Source organism: Urocitellus parryii, chromosome 4 (genome assembly GCF_045843805.1).
Source record: "Urocitellus parryii isolate mUroPar1 chromosome 4, mUroPar1.hap1, whole genome shotgun sequence".
Classification (NCBI taxonomy): Eukaryota; Metazoa; Chordata; class Mammalia; order Rodentia; family Sciuridae; genus Urocitellus; species Urocitellus parryii.
The window spans coordinates 20,705,286-20,723,114 of record NC_135534.1 but is presented as its reverse complement, the minus strand read 5'-3'; the positions used below and the strand labels follow the sequence as shown (position 1 = coordinate 20,723,114).

General features: G+C 38.1%; 1 protein-coding gene across 3 annotated transcripts in view; it reads right to left on the bottom strand.

Moving 5' to 3' along the window:
• Window positions 1–17,410, bottom strand: part of Ckap5 (cytoskeleton associated protein 5) — a 103,064-nt gene extending 85,654 nt beyond the window's left edge. The window contains exon 1 of one of the 3 annotated variants that reach the window (XM_077798116.1): window positions 17,342–17,410. The gene's annotated coding sequence lies outside the window, so the exon portion shown is untranslated. Of the gene's footprint in view, window positions 1–16,754; window positions 16,774–17,204; window positions 17,222–17,341 lie in introns of those variants that run through there. The other 2 variants (XM_077798120.1, XM_077798119.1) reach the window with 2 other exon arrangements.
• Between the last annotated feature and the right edge of the window lie 419 nt (window positions 17,411–17,829).

Genomic DNA, 17,829 nt, shown 5'->3' with positions numbered 1-17,829 from the left:
TTCCTATTGGGTTCAATTCCTAGTGTGGGCAGGGAAAATCACATCTGTGAGTAATCAAGTCTGGTCGTTTTATCTGGATTGACAACCTTTTTGCATCAACAAAAAGTATTTCTAGGAGGTAGAACAAATAAAAACATGCAAGTTAGCCAGGCATGGTGGCACACGCCTATAATTCCAGCAGTTTGGGAGGCTGAGGCAGGAGGATCGTGAGTTCAAAACTAGCTTCAGCAAAATCGAGGTGCTAAGCAACTCGGTAAGACCCTGTCTCTAAATAAAATATAAAACAAAGCTGGGGATGTGGCTCAGTGATTGAGTTCCCCTGAGTTCAAACCCCAGTACCAAAACAAAAACAAAAAATAACAACAACAAAAACTTGTACATAAATGTTTATAGCAGCATTATTCATAATAGCCTTCGAAGTGGAAACAACCCAAATATCCATCAACTAATGAATGAGTAAACAAAATGTGGTATCCATATAATGGAATATCATTCAATCACAATAAGGAATTCGAGGCATGGTGGCACACACCTGTAATTCCAGAGGCTTCGGAGGCTGAGACAGGAGAGTTCAAAGCCAGCCTCAGCAACCAAGAGGCGCTGAGCAACTCATTGAGACCCTGTCTCTAAGTAAAATATAAAAATAGGGCTGGGGATGTGGCTCAGTGGTCGAGTGCCCCTGAGTTCAACCCCCAGAACAACAACAACAAATAATATGAAGTAAGAAATGCTGCTACAACACTGATGACCTTGAAAACATGCTAGGTGAAAGATGAAAGATACTAATGACCATATAATTCCACTGTTATGAAATGCCTAGCTTAGGTAAATGCTGAGAGACAGAACGTAAATTAGTGATTAATAGTAGCTGGGTGGGAGGGAAGGAGAAAGGAATGGGAAGTGATTGCTACTGGGTATGTAGTTTCTTTTAGGGGTGATGGAAATATTCTGGAATTAGACAGTAGTGATAGCTGCATGTTAAAAGTAATAAAATGATAAAACATTATGGTATATGAATTAACTCTCAATTTTAAAAAAACCATTGACAGGAGACAATAAAAAAACTTTGATATATTCACAGGAAAGATATTCTAAGGTCATGAAAACTGGAGGCATCTAACCATGGTGAGTAAAAAACCGCTAGCTGCAAAATGAACATTCAGTATGATTATACAAACCCAAGCAATATAGTACTTAGAGATACATGTATTTGTGGTTAAATCAAAAAGGAAAGCACGGGAGGATATTCTGAAAAAGAAGCACAGAAAAGCCAGAGACTATAACTAGGGACACAAATAAGGAGAATTACACAGGATATTGGCAAATAATCTAGTTCTTCAGCTGGGTGGGGGAAAAAGAGTTCTGCCTCCAGCTAACAGAATTTTATAATTTAAATATTTGGTTTTTAGTTGTAGTTGGACACAATACTTTTATTTCACTTATTTATTTTTATGTAGTGCTGAGGATCGAACCCAGGGTCTCCCACGTGCAAGTCGAGCTCTCTACCACTGAGCCACAACCCCAGCCCCAGAATTTTATAATTTAAAAACTTATACTCCACAGTGTACAAGCATAAGTGTAGGAAGGCAACTTTTTTCCCTCTAATTTTTCTTTTCAGTCTGAGAATTGCCTTGGGCTGGGAGGCGGAAATCCCAGAATCCCTACTCTGCCATTAGCCATAAAACTTCAGAGGGCGCCTAATCTTTGGGGGCTTTAGTAATCTCATACATAAAACAATGAGTTTCTGTTGACAACTCTCCAACCTCTAAAAATGTTATGAAACAGTATTCCACAACAAATATTTATATATAATAAACAGCATACCCTCAATTCTACTAAGACAACTGCAGCAGTAGCAAAAATCTCATATACTCTGGTCCTTGGTTAAATAAATTACCACCAAGGAATGACAGTTTGCCATATTCTACTATTACAGATAGAGTGGCAATCTAAACAGTTTGCATAAATGTGGATTATATCATCATTTTCCTTTTTTAGGCAACTTATCTCTGATAAAATATATTTTGACCCCAAGTCAAAAAGCAAGAATCCACACAGACTACTCAAAAAGCAAAATTTAGTCATCAGCCTATTAAGCTTAGCAATGAATGTGGCAAAAAGTATAAAGCACTAATTCAGGAAGTCAAAAATCTGAATTGTGTTTCCTTATTCATAATAGAGAAAAGAAGAGTTTCTGGATCATCTATTCACAACTAGCACAATTTGTGGTACCAAGACATCTGTATCAGATGGAGAGAATGCCTTCCTATGGCCTTGTGCACAGGGTGCCACACCCAGATGAATAATCTACTAACCATCATTTAAAATGATACACTAAAAGTTCAGGACCAAACTGCTTCACTGGAGAATTCTACCAAACATTTAAAGAAGAATTCATTTAATAATCCTGAAATTTTTCCAAAAAAAAAAAATCAAAGAAGGAACACTTCCAAATTCATTCTACAAAGGCCAACATTATTCTGATACTAAAGACAAAGATACTGTAAGAAAACTACAGATCAATACCCCTAATAGATACTGATGCAAAAATAAAATAATTGCAAACCAAATTCAACAGTATATTAATGGTGCAGGGTACAGTGCTGCATGCATGTAATCCCAGGGGAGGCTGATGCAGAGGATCTCAAATTTAGGGCCAGTCCCAGCAACTTAGCAAGGCCCTAAGCAACCAGGGACACTGTCTCAAAACAAAAAATAAAAAGGGCTAAGAATGTAGCTCTGTGGTAAATTGCCCCTGGGTTCAATCCCCAGTACAAAATAAAATAAAATAATATAAAAATAATACATCATGATCAAGTGGGATTTATCTCTTAGGTTATGAGAATGGCTCAACATATGAAAAAATTAAGCGAATGTACCACATTAACAGAATGAAAGGCAAAAACTATATGACAATCTCAACTGATGCAGAAAAAGCATTTAACAGGACTTAATATTTTTTCTTATTAAAAACACTGATCAAACTAGGAATAGAAGACAACTCCCTCAACATAATAAATGTAATTTACATAAAGCCTGAAGCTAACAACATACTCTATGATGAAAGACTGAAAAGCTTTTTGTCTAAGATCAGGAACAAGCCAAGTAAATGGTTCTTGCCACTTCCATTCAACATAGTATTGACAGTTTTAGCTAGAGCAATTAATAAGAAATAAAAGGCATCCAAATTGGAAAAGACTTAAATTATTTCTGTTCACAGATGACATGATCCTATAGGTGAAAACAAAAAAACTGTTAGAACAAATAAACTCAGCAAAGTTGCAGGGTACAAAAATCAACACACAAAATTCGTTGCATTTCTCAAGAAATTGTGCCAGTTGTAAATAGATAACCAATTCAAAAAGGAAATTAAGAAAACAATCCCATTTACAATAGCATCAAGAATAATAAAATACTTAGACATAAACTAAGTATTTTTTTTACCAAAGAGGTAAAAAACTTAAGACTGAAAACTACAAAACACTGATAAAAAAAATTAAAGTGGAAAGACATCTCACATTCAAGGTTGCAATTCCTGGAACCTGAAAATGTTACATTATTTGGAAAAAGTTTTTTTTTTTTTTTTTTTTTTTTCAGAGGCAATTAAATTAAGGATCTTGAGATAGAAGGATCTTGAGATAGATAAGGTATCCGGGTGGGCTTTCATAAGAGGGAGAAAGGGAAATGTGACACCCAATGGAGATGGTGATGTGAAGACAGAAGATTAGAAGAGGCTGAATGAAGTAAAGGGGCCATAAGCCAAGAAATGCCAGCAGCCACAAGCAACTGGAAGACACAAAGAGAGATTCTCTAGGATCCTAGAGTCTCTGGTCCTGCAGACACTTTGATATTTAACTTTATATATCTCGGTTCAGATTTCTGATCTCCAAAATAGTGAGAGAATAATTCCTGTTGTGTTAAACAACCAAATATGTGGTAATTTGTTACAGCAGCCTTAGGAAACCAATACAATATTATACATGTTTGACTGCACATCAAAATTTTCTAGAAGGATTCAAAGAAAACTGCTAACCAAACTACCTCTGAAAACAAAATATCCAGTTCTGCTTTAAAAAAAATACAATGACCTTTAATGTCTTTAAAACAATGTTTTAAGAGTTTTAAAACTTTAAAATTCTAGTTTAGATCTTTGAAGCAGGATATGCCCATATTCATCCTAATAAGCTGCAACTCATTTTTCCTTCTTATTTTTGGGCACCCTATCTTCTTCAGAAGAAGAAACTAGTTTTTTGTTTTGTTTTTTAATCCATCCTTTTCAAGATGAAACTAAATTCTATTCATTATCATAACAGCATCTAGCATAGCGCTTTTCATTCCAGTATATAATTCTCCAAATGCTAAAATTTCATCAAATCATAAAAAGTGTCCCTTGTTATTTATAAAGAAAATTTTACGTTTATATTTCAAATGTGTTGGAAAACATGTTTAATACAATTCTGAAGTAAATCCTTTTTCAAAATAAAAAACTGCTTTTTAAATATTTTTATCTTTTAGTTGTAGTTGGACACAATACCTTTATTTTATTTATTTTTATATGTGGTTCTGAGGATCGAATCCAGGGCCTCGCACATGCTAGGTGAGCGCTTTGCCACTGAGCCACAACCCCAGCCCCCGCCTAAAACACTGCTTATTAAAAAAATTTCCAGGTAAGATTTTTTGCTTACTCTTTGATTATAAAATCCACTAAAAAAGTATAATTAATTTTTAGAATCTATTACTTTGGCAAAGTCAACACAGAATAGTGCCCGTAATAAATCTAACTTTAGAGAGCTCTAGTCAAGTCTAAACCTTGCTGGATGGAGTAGCACATACCTATAATCCCAGCTATTCAGGAAGCTGAGGCAGGAAGACTGCAAGTTAGAGGCCAGCAAGTTAGAGGCCAGCCTGGGCAACCTAGCAAGACCCTGTCTCAAAAAATAAAAAGCACTGGGAATGTAGCAGTACCCCTGGATTCCATGTTCAGTACCACAAAAACAAAAAATAAACCTGCTCTGCTACAGACTAGCTGAGCCTCAGTTTTATCACCCATCATAACATCACCATCTTCATGTGGTTCCTTATTTAACACCACTTGCTGTGCATACATTATGTGCCCGGCACCATTCTAAGCAATTCATACGTACTTATTTAATCCTCTAAAACTCTGAAGGTGATATTATCATCCACATCTGACAGATGAGGAAACTGACACAGAGGATAATGAAATGTCTAAAGTGATTTAATTGTTGTTGTAAAGACTAAAGATTTACCCCAGTACATGTTAAAAACCTTCCCCCTCCCCCGACCCAGGAAAAAAAAAAAGAATCCCTTCCTAATATTTGTACTATTCTCCTATGCACCAAATAGGGTTGCACCAATCAGGTCATGTGAGGCTTCTATAGGCACTGAGTACAGGTTGTGCACAAGAGTCCGGGGGCAAGTACAATAAGAGAGTATAGCAGACACACCAGGTTTAGACTACGAAAGTCTCACCGAGAAAGTGATTTTTTAGGCTAAGAACTAGAGGAAAGTAACAGGGATTGACCAAGTAAAGACATAATGAATGAGAATAACAAAGACTATTTCAGGCATGCATGAAAATGTCTAAAACAGCTAAGAAAGAGTAAAGAGCAGGAACGTAACCCATGCGGTCAAATGGGTTCAGAGGATCAAAATGGAAAGGACCAGGTCATATAAATCCAGTGATTTTACACAAGTAGTAGTACTAACAGATGGCCTAGCAAAAGCATGAAGTAAACAAAAGCTATCATTACTGTGCTGTTATTATACACATCATCCCCAGAATCAGAGATTTTAGACTGACTTTAGACTGACTGATTCCTTACTTCAGTCTCTGGTTCAAGAAAGGACTAAGCCATGTTAGAGTTCTTAGGAAAATTACTTCTTTGGCTGTAAGAGTAATCTATTCCTTTTTAACCTACAGAAAGCAGATTCATCATTACTTTAAAAGCCAGATGCCACTAATAATACTCAAAGGGAATGTGGTGGCCCACACCTGTAATCCCAGCAACTCAGGAGGCTGAGGCAGGAGAATTACAAGTTCAAGACCAGTCTCAGCAACTTAGTGAGGCCCTGTCTCAAAATAAAAAATAAAAAGGGATGGGGATGTGGCTCAAGGTCAAATGCCCCTGGGTTCAATCACTGGTAAAAATAATAACAGTACTCCTCAAAGGTACTGTCCATATTTTGTTTGAAGGAATCTCTCATATCAAACATTGCTCAAAATTAACAAGCAGTCCTCTACAGCATGAAAATACAAAAACACAAAAAATTTATTGCACAGAGATTTCCAATATGTGATTTGGTCTTTACTCCCAAATGAAGCATCCATGCTATTTTTAGACTAGGAAGTTTTCATGAAAGTTGGAGATAGATACAATACTTTTATTTTATTATTATTATTTATTTTGGTCCCAGGGATTGAACCCAAGGCGCTTAACCACTGACCCATATCTCCAGCCCTTTTTTGTTTTATTTAGACACAGGGTCTCACTGAGTTACTTAGCACCTCCATAAATTACTGAGGCTGGCTTTGAACTCACAATCTTCCTGCCTCAGCCTCCTACGATGCTGGGATTACAGACATGTACCATCACACCTATTTTATTTTTTTAAACGAGAATCAAACCCAGTGCCTCACACATGCTAGGTAAGCACTCTACAACTGAGATTCTATTTTTAAACTTATCACAAAGAACCAGAAGAAAAGTACAGAATTACAATATTGGTAAAATTCCCAAAATCTGCAAACAAGAAGCTTCATACTTCATACTGAAAATAAATGCAAAATAGAGGGAAAATTATAGCAAAACTGATTAGATAGCCAACTTTGCCAGATTTCAAGATTTATACTTATTTCTGAAACATTTCTATTTTATGTAACTTTAAAAATATAAATCAAAGAAAAAATAAAAACTTCCTGGTCTTATTAAACAAAGTGTACTGATAATTATTTAAACTTTTCAGGACAATCAATGCAATCCTACCCTCAAGATCTAGGGCCATAAATATATGAGAAAGTCCTTGCAAAAAACAAACAAACAAACAACAACAAAACCTTTTACTAAGGTGACTTTCTTGAGTTTTACTGTTTTACATTTTGTAGTTTTCCTTTCTCAACCTTTATGATCAAGTTAATACTTTTAGTTATCTTGTAGCAGTGTCCCTAAATGTAGCTCCTTATTTAAAGAACCAAACAGGCAGATATTGTACATAAAAGAAATAGAAGGGTTTGCTAGAAGGAAGTCAATACAATTTTTAATAAACTACTTAGGCTGCCAAAAAGACTTTTTTGGGGGGTTTATTTCCTGTTGTAGCCGACTTTTGGGTAAGTAAAATACTATTTTAAGTCTTATGATTAAAAAAAATTAAATGAATTTCATTTAAAAATACTTGCAACTACTCAACTTTTTTCTCAACTTTAAAGAAAGGATCTAAGCCAGGCATGCTGGCCCACGCCTGTAATCCCAATAGTTCAGGAAGCTGAGGCAGGAGGATCCTGAGTTCAAAGCCAGCCTCAGCAACTTAGCAAGGCCCTAAGCAATTCAGTGAGACTTTGTCTCTAAATAAAATACAAAAATAGGCTGGGGATGTGGCTCAATGGTTAAGTGCTCCTAGGTTCAATTCCTGGTACCAAAATAAATAAATAAAGGATCTAAAAGTCACGTTAATTAATTACAACCTCTAAGAAATATTACTAAGATATCAAAGAAATAGGTTTCTTATTTCTTCTCAAAGTAAAAAAAAATTCATATTTTAAGATACAAATGGTCATCATGGTTTATCTGCTATTATATGTATACCAGAAATGTAGGACCATTCCAACTGAATCAAAATTTGTGCTTTGAATGCATATCTAAACAAAGACCATAAGCCAGGAACACACATGTTGCCAAGTCACAGAAAACAATGTTTTCTGTGGCACTTGAAAGGTATTATCAGGGAGAAAAAGATCTCAGTAAGACAAATTACAGAGGCCATTTGTTCATGACCTAAATTTCCTCTGAAAGTGGGAGAATCTGTATCATTTCATATTTAGCTTAATATAAATACAGATAGAAAGACACAGAAATAATAACACATCTATGGGGATTAGTTTACATATATTACCTAATATTTTCAGCTGAGAGGGTCCATTTATGACACCCAGTAGCAACAAGTACCTGGATCTTGGTAGTATTCAGAAATACTACCACCCAGTAAAAGAAGCCAGAGTTCCTTGGAGAAATGTCTAATTCTAGGGGTGGAGCAGGGATAAAAAAAGATGAGCCTGGAGCATCTTGTATGTAGTACCATAAAGTAAGTATTTAAAAAGAAAAAGATGGGTGTATGTGAAAGGGACAAAGAAGCTCTGACTAATACTCCTCAAATTCATCAAAGACAGGAAGATAAGGAAAGACTGAGAAATTACCAAAAGACTAGAGGAGACTAAGGGAGACATCACTGGACTGGATCCTGAAATACGGATTATGAATAGAAGAACTGTTGAAATCCAAACAAAATATGGTGTTTTTTTAAAAGTAATGTACCACCAGGCATGGTGGCACACACTCAGTTACTTGGAAGGTTGAGCAGGGGTATCACAATTTCAAGGTCATCCTGGGCAACCTATCAGGGCCCTGTCTCAAAATAAAAATTTAAAAAGGGCTGAAGGGCCGGAAGGGTGCCATGGTGCATGCTTATAATCCCAGCGGCTGGGGTGGTTGAGACAGGAGGATAGTAAGTTCAAAGCCAACCTCAACAAAGTTGAGGCATTAAGCAACTCAGTGAGACCCTGTCCCTAAATAAAAATACAATCTAGAATCTAGGGCTATGGATGTGGCTCAATGGCTGAGTTCCCCTGAGTTCAATCCCTGATACCAACATATAAATAAATAAATAAAAATAAAAAGGGTTGGAGGGGCTGGAGTTATAGCTCAGTGGGTAAAATGATTGCCTAATATGTATGAGGCACTGGGTTCAATCCTCAGCCCCACATAGAAATAAATAAATAAATGTATTTAAAAAGTAAATAAATAAAATAAAAGGGGCTGAGATGTAGCTCAGTGGTAGAGCACTCGCCTATTATGTGCAAGGAAGGCCCTGATTTCAATATTCCAGTATTGGAAAAAAAAAATGTACCTATGTTTATGCTTGAGTTTTGATAAAATGTACTATATATGATGTTAACAACATGGTACAGTGTGAGAGGAAATCTATATATCTGGTAGTAGAGATTGAACTCAAGGGTACTTTACCTCTGAGTAAAATCCCCAGCTTTTTTGTTTTTGTTTTTTTTGAGACAGGATCTCACTAAGTTGTTGAGGCTGGCCTTGAACTTGTGATCCTCTTGCTTCAGCTTCCTGAGTTGCTGGGATTACAGGTATGTGATACCAAGCCCAGCTTCACTTTTGCAACTTTTCTTTAATTCTAAAATTATCCCAAAATGAAAATTTTTTAAAAAAAATATGTATATCTTTTTAGTTGTAGATGGACACAATATCTTTATTTATTTATTTTTACGTGGTGCTGAGGATTAAACCCAGTGTCCCACATATTCGAGGCAGGCACTCTACCACTGAGCTATAGCACCAGCCCCCAAAATGAAAATTTTATTTTAAAAAATTTCCTCTTACTAAATTACCATTGTCTTCAAAAACAAAGTCAATGTCATGAAAACAAAAAAATTGGGTTGGGGTTGTGGCTCAGTGGTAGAGCACTTGCCTAGCACATGTGAGGCCCTGGGTTCAATCCTCAGCATCACATAAAAATAAATAAATAAAATAAATGTATTGTGTCCAACTACAACTAGAAAATAAATTAAAAAAAAATTTTTAAAAAAGAAAAACAAAAAAATGTTTAAAGTGGGAGCTATACCTACTAGGATGACTAAAATTAAAATAAAATTATAAAACTAAGTGCTGTCAAGAATGTGGGATGTCAGGGGTTGGGGTTGTGGCTCAGTGGCAGAGCACTAGCCTAGTATGTGTAAGGTACTAGGTTAGATTCTCAGCATCACATATAAATAAGATAAAGGTCCATTGACAACTAAAAAAATACACACACACACACGTGTGTGTGTATGTGTGTGTGTGTGTTTATATTAAAAAAAAAGACTGTGGACTAACAGGAAATCTCATTCATTGCTGATAGGAATGTAAAGTGGTATAGTCACGTTGGAAGATAATCTGGGGGTTTCTTACTATATGATCCAGCAATTATGCTCCTAGAAATTTACCCAATTGAATTAAAAACTTATACCTACCTCACATAAGACTCAGCCATTTTCTGGTTACAATAGTATCTACCTCAGGGTTATCAAGACAATTAAAAATTTTTCAAGTAGAAATTTAGATTCCAAAGGACAGACATTGGTAAGGTGGGTTTCTGGCTTTGCTGGCTAAAGGCCAGTGTTTAGACCAAGGCCCATGCCTAGGCTGTACCTGAAGCTTCAGCTCTAACTTCAGCTTCAGGTCAGCTCATCTTTCCAAAGGTGTCCATGGAATCTCCATGATAAACGCCTCTGTCTGCCAGTGTGATAACAGAAGGACTAGTGCAACCCTGGGGTGTTGTCTACTGGGGTGGTTGTCCTGTGCTGTTAGCACAATTAAACTTGAGCTGGGATTACAAAGAGAGAGAGGGCTGGGGTTGTAGCTTACTTAACAAAAAAACCTGTGAGGCACTGGGTTTGATTCTCAGCACCACATTAAAAAAAATAAAGGTATTGTGTCCATCTACAACAACAACATTTGAACAGGAAGTGCTTTGTGCCCTCTCGGTGATTTGTGCCCAGCCAGACTGCGGCAGTGGCAGTTCCATTGTCTTACCTACATAGATGCTAGAGTTAGTTCACTTTGCCTCTTACTGTGTGACCTTGGGTAACACAATAAGCATCTTAGCATCTTACCCATAACATTTTTCCCCCATTGCTGGGAATTGAACCCAGGGCCTCATTCATGCAAGGCAAGCGCTCTACCATTGATCTTGGGCTTAACCTCCTTGGGATTTACGAGGTCTTTCACAGCCTGAGCAGATACACTCAGAGCCTTGGTGCTGTTGGCCTGCATCTTCTTCAGGTCCTTCTTGTATTTATTGGCAAAACATATGCTCCTCTCAAGGCCTATCCCTTAAGAGATGCATACCTTTGTGAATAGACTCACATCTTTGTGATCAGGGTTCTTTGATGTCATTTCTGGAACTGGTTGTATATGAACCTGACCATGTCTGCACCATAGCCTATTATTCCATGATCTTATAATGGTGGACAAATAACATTATGCATCTGTCAAAACCTACAGACTTTAACAAGAGTAAATTTTATTATGTGCAAATTTATTTTTATTTATTGGGAGGGGGGACCAGGGATTGAATTCAGGGATACTCGACCACTGAGCCACATCCCCAACCCTATTATTTAGAGACAGGGTCTCACTGAGCCTTGCTATTGCCATGCACGGGTGGCTGTGAACTCACCATCCTCCTGTCTCCACCTCCCAAACTGCTGGGATTATAAGTGTTCGGTATTGTACCTGGCCTATTGTGTGCAAATTTTAAAAAGACATTAAGGATGGGAACAGAGGTACATGCCTATAACCCTATCAAATTAGGAAGCTGAGGCAGAAGGACAACAAATTGCCAGGACAGCCTAAGAAATTTAGTGAGATATGGTCTCAAAACAAAAAGATAAAAAGGACTGGGGATGTAACTCATTGGTAGACTGCCCTGAGTTTAATCCCCAGTACCAAAAAAATAATAAGATATTTAGGAGATTAAAATGACTTCAGAAATAAGTAGAATTCATAAAACTAAAGGCAAAAGCACTGTACTCTAAAATTGTTTTCCATTGGAGTCCAAAGTAATAATTCTAATATATACACAGATTTATGAACAACTCTGAATAACTAAATAAATGGTACAAGTCCCAGGCTTTTCACTGTTGAAGTAGAAATTCATATATTAGCAAGGGAAGGAGGATAGAATGATTCATGTGGTAATGAATCATATTTGGAGATATCTGTAAGCACTCATATTTAAATTAATATACATACAGATGGCCACATTTAAAAAATATTTATAGATACCTCTAATATACCTGGGGTTAACATATATACATATTATTCTGTTAATCAACTTTCTTTTATAACAAATAAATCAACTAATAAAGAGAAAAGGTTTATTCTGACTCATAGTTTTGGAGGTTTCAGTCCATGACTGATTAGCCCTGTTGCTTGTAGGCCTACTTATATCACCTCACAGCCATGAAGTACAAGATGGGAAGGGTAAGGGCTGGGGTCCAAATGCCCCCTTCAAATGCACACACCCAATGACTGGAAGACCTCTCACTAGGCCCCATCTCTAAAGTTTCCACCTGCTCTCAAGAATGCCAAACTGGGAATTAGCTGGGCACAGTAGCACACACCTATAATCCCAGTAATTTGGGAGGTTGCGGCAGGAGGTTTGGAAGTTCAAGATCAGCCTCAGCAACTTAGTGAAGACCTAAGAAACTCAGTGAGACCCAATCTCAAAAAAAAAAAAAAAAAAAGGACTAGAGATGTGGCTCAGCAGTTAAGTACCCTGGGTACAAAATATACACACACACTTTTTTTTTTTTTTTTTTGGTGGGGGGGTGCTAGGGATTGAATCCAGGGCCTTGTGCATATAAGGACATATAATACTTTTTAAAAAGGGCTAGGGCCCCCTGGATTCAATCCCCAGCACCAAAAAAAACAAAACAACAACAACAAAAAAACTTAACTGGGAACTAAATCTGTAAGATACAGCCCTTTGGGGACATTTAAAATCCAAAATAGAGTAATTTCCTTGCTCTGTCAACTTAAAAGGCTTAAAAAAAAAATGATATCCCAGCAGCAATGAGAACACTTAGTTCCCAGGTCTTGGTTTCTAATAAATTTCATTCTCCAATAAAATACTGACTCAGGTACAGGAAATATACAAGAGGAACCTAGAGCATCTTGCAGTATAGGAAAGTACTCAAATATCAAGCACATCAATCGATCAACACACATATACAGAGCCAGGAGTGTTTGCACATGCCTGTAAATCCAGCTACAGGGGGCTGAGGCAGAAGGATTGTAATTTTGAAGCCAGTCTAGGCAACTCAGCAAGACTCTGTTAAAAAAAAAAAAAAAAAAAAGGTCTAGGGATGTAGCTTAGCACTTGCCTAGTACATACAAGGCCCTGGGTACACCCCTCTCCCCCCAACACAGATATGTCAGAAGGGAATAGACTAGAAGTCAACTAAAACAGCCATCAACGGACTAAGCTAGAACAATTTGAGCAACAACATATAGTAGTACTGGAATGCAGCCCAAAATATAAAATAAATATCCTTGAGCCTTTAGTGATATAAACAAATACTTGACTAAATAAATGGAGGGAGAGACAAATCTTCTATCTGGAATTCCAAATAAATTGTACAGATACACCACCTTAAAAGTCAAGGAACATAACTCGCATTCCTTAAGTGTGGGCTGCACAGTGACTTCCTTTTCAAGAGCACAGTATAGAAAAAGATGAAAAAGAGTAATTTTACAGTGGCAAAACTTTACAAACACTACTTCAGTCCCGTAAATGAAGTCAATATTAAGTCATAAATCATATTGATAGTATGTACCCTTAATGAGGTAAAAATGGTCCTTTACCTCTGTAATCTTCCTACCAAAAACCCAGAGCCTCAGTCTAATCACAAAGAAAAAAGAAATTCAGAGAAATCCCAGCAGAATATCCTACAATATATTTAATTAGTGCCCCCCAAAACTAGACTAATTTTTTTTTAATTGGAAAAAAAAGATGAGTGTGGAAGCACACACCTGTAATCCCAGCAACTCATGAGGCTGAGGCAGAAGGAAACCAAGTTCAAGGCCAGCCTGGGCAATTTTGTGAGACCATGTCTCAAAATAAAATAAATCAAAGGGCTGGGCATGTAGCTCAGTGATTCACACTGGGTTCAGTCTCCAGTACTGTGACAGATAGATGGATATACAGATAAGATACTGAGACAGCCCACTGTTTATTATATACTGTATTACTTCATCACATAGAAAAGACTATACTAGTTTTGGTCATTTGTTCAACAAATACTTTTTTTTCCCTGTAGTGGTGTTGGTGCAAAGGGGACCAAACCCACAATCTCAAACATGCTAAATACTTTTTGACCACCTACATTGTTCCAGGAACTACTTGAGATATTGAGGTAAACTCAAGGAGGAAAAAAAAATATGTTGTGCTTTTTTTTCTGTCAGGGAATCTGACACAAGCAAACAATAAGTGACCTATCACATAATAATAAAGAGGAAAATGAGGTGATTGTTGACAAGGATATTACTCTAATTGGTAATTTAGAAAAATGTCTCTTTGGGGCTGGGATTGTGGCTTAGAGGTAGAGCACTCGCCTGGCTCGGGTGGAACCTGGGTTCAAACCTCAGCACCACATAAAAATAAAGGCGTTGTGTTGTGTCCATCTACACCTAAAAAATAAATATTAAAAAAAAAGAAAAATGTCTCTTTAAATAAATAACATTTGAGTTAAGAATTGAGTGGAGCCTATAATACAGGCTTGAGGTAGAGATTCGTTGAGGTGGAAAGTTCCAGGCATATAAGAGCAAATGCAACGGTCAAAAATAAAAAGTTTAATGTGCTGGAAGTATATCAAGTAGGTAGGGTAATTGCCCAGGTAGGAATGAGCTAAGAAACATATTTTGAACTTGAGATATAAGAATACAAGAGTCACTTTAAAACCTTAAATCTCCCCAATACTTATCACCAAGAAGCTATCATTATTAGAAAAATCTCAATTTTTATGCTCCCCCTTAACCCTACCCAATGTCACAGCTATTCATTTTCTACATAGTAAACACTGAATTTTGGCCTGCCCTTCAAAAAACTATGTCTGTCATTCATATTTCATTTATCTCTGATAAAAGGTGTTAAAAGGGGGAGGAGTTCTATCCAAAATCTGCTCGAATTATCTTTAACAGAGCTCATTACTTCATATAGTATAACCATAAAAAAAAAATAAGGCCCTGGGGCTGGGGTTGTGGCTCAGTGGTAGAGCACTTACCTAATATATGTGAGGCACTGGGTTTGATCCTCAGCACCACATAAATAAACAAACAAACAAACAAAATAAAGGTATTGGGTCCATCTACAATTGAAAAAAAAATAAAAATAAGACCTTGGAAACAAATTTGAGGGGCTGGGGATGTGGCTCAAGCGGTAGCATGCTCGCCTGGCATGCATGCGGCCCAGGTTCGATCCTCAGCACCACATACAAAGATGTGTCCGCCGAAAAACTAAAGAATAAATATTAAAAAAGAAAAAGAAACAAACTTGAATTCAAATTCAGTTTCTATCACTTAGTTATATTATTTTGAGCAAGTTGGATAACCTTCCTCAGTTTCCTCCTGTAGGAAACATTGAAAGGATTAAAAAAAAAAAAAGATAAAATGTAACCCCCAATGAGCATTCAGTAAATGTTAGCTACTGCTAGTAAGAGTATTTGGGAATTTATTTTGTTAAAGGACCAGGACACGACTGAGGGATTATAGAAACTACAATGTGCTACGGTTAACTATTTGAAAGATAAAACTGTCAAACTCCCTTAGGTCAGGGGCTTTGTCTTTTTTTGGCTCACCAGTGCATTTCCTGGATCTAGAACAATGTTTAAACATCAAGCAGACATCAATCTCAGTATTTGTTGAATGAGTCCCCATTATGTCCAAGGAGCATAAGAGAGTCTAGCTTTACTTGAATATAAAGTTTTCATTCCCTATCAATATTTTTAAACTAGTCAAATGTATTGTTAAAGATGTTAATCATTTTTAATTGTTTCCCAAAACCTAGAACAGGTGTTTGTTAATATTGTTACTCATATATTTTCTCCAACTAAAAGTGCTGCTAAAAGTGAACCCTCATAGTACACTGTATTTATGATGGAATTACCACACATCACTGTTCATAATTCAAAGTTGATGATCAAAACTTTAAAAATAATGAACTATAAAGCATAAGGCATATTGTTATGGAATGCCTTTGCTTATCATTGCCTTAAGTGAACAGCCTTTAAAAACTTGTGTAAAATTTTCTATTTGCAAGTTTACCAACCAGGTTGAATTTATGTTGGCAAAATATACTGATTTCACCTTTACCTATATCATTAAGTTTCATAACAACATTACAGTTTGTCCACTCAATAAAAATTTCAAAATGTCATTAACTTAGTTTATCTGCTCTTTAGGTCAAAGAAGGACTTTTCAGGGTGATGAAAATGGAGAAAAAGAGGAGCTCACCTTTCCAAAAATGAATTTTCAGTTACTATAATTATGTATAATATAAGACAGGAATCATATCTGGGCCAAGATTTGATGTCTTGGTTCCCATGAGAATTAAATTAGAGCCATGCATAAATTTGGGGCAAGTTCTGCAAAACCTCCACTCTCTATTGATACTGAATGAAAAACTCATTAAGATTCATCAACACGAATATATTTGCTAACACACAGCCACCACTCTGGCAACATCTCTTTCCTGGTTTTCTATGCAAGAAACAAAACGAAAAGCATTAAATCCTGCCCGACAATTACCACGACAGCAGGTGGCTCCTCAATAGCTAGAGAATAAAAACTAAAAAGTAAGAATCCAGTTTACCAAACACCCAGCTTAAGTAGCAAGGCCTGCTTAACCCACACTGCTGGCTAAGGTATTGGTCCCCCCAACCTTCAGAGCTGGAAAGATACCTGAACTCTACTGACATCTTTTGAAAGAGCCAGCCAGATGTAAGGGCGGAGCGGTGAATGATCAGAATCGTTAAAATCGCAGCGGGTAGGGACACAGGTGTGAGGGCAGGCCCCGGTACCACCGTCCTTGTCATGCTCCAAAGCGACCAGGCCCTCCACCACCACCACAGCCCTCGGCGACTCTCATTCATTCATTTGACAATTACGCGAGGCGCGCTCCGGTAGGGCCGGCTCGCAGGGCCCCCGCCCCAGCCCCAGCCCCGGTACACCTCAGCGGCCAAGCACGGCCCGGCGCCGCCCGCGTGCCCCTGAGCTGCAGCCCGCGCCCCGTTGCGGCGCGCTCCGGTCACCCGAATCACTGCCCCGGCCTCCACCCCACGAGCGCCCACGCCCCCCCCGCCCTGCCAGCCGCGGGTTCCCCGGCCTCCGCCCCGCTTCGCCGCCTCAGACCTGCCGGGTTCGTGAGGCAAGGAAGGCGCGCGTCCGCGGAGCCCCCGCCCGGGGTGCTGGGACCCTCCGCGCGCCCGCGCGCGCGGCTCCCAGATCCACGGGCCTATGCCTGGGGGTCTGGCCCAGCGCCCACTCACCTCTTCGGGTCAGAACCGAGGGGCCTTCTCTAAGCCGTTTGAAACCGCTTGGGCCGCCGCACACCCCGCAGTGTCCTCGTTGTTTATTGGTCCTCGACGGACCGCCCATCGCCCTTTTATTGGTCCATTTGAAAGTACTGTGGGCACGCGCCGCCTGCAGTCTTAAAGGGGACGCGCGCAGCCGCGTTTTCCTGAGAAGCCAATGCTGCCTTTCCTTTCCAAGTGGGGAGCCTGTGGCTGGAGGGAAAGCTGCTGACCATCCCCAAAGAAGAGCTAAAGGTGTGTGTAGATCTGTGCATTCAGGGCTGTCAGCGTGTTTGTTTTACTTAATTACAGTTGCTATCAACAAATGACTTTTTATTTTTTGGAGCCACTGAATTCACCAAATGTCGATTGTGCAGTTAAGGTTCTGAGGGAAAACGAGAGATTTCTGAGAAGTAGTGGAAAGAGCAGTGACACTGGATTCCAGTGGATTCCACTGGAGCCAG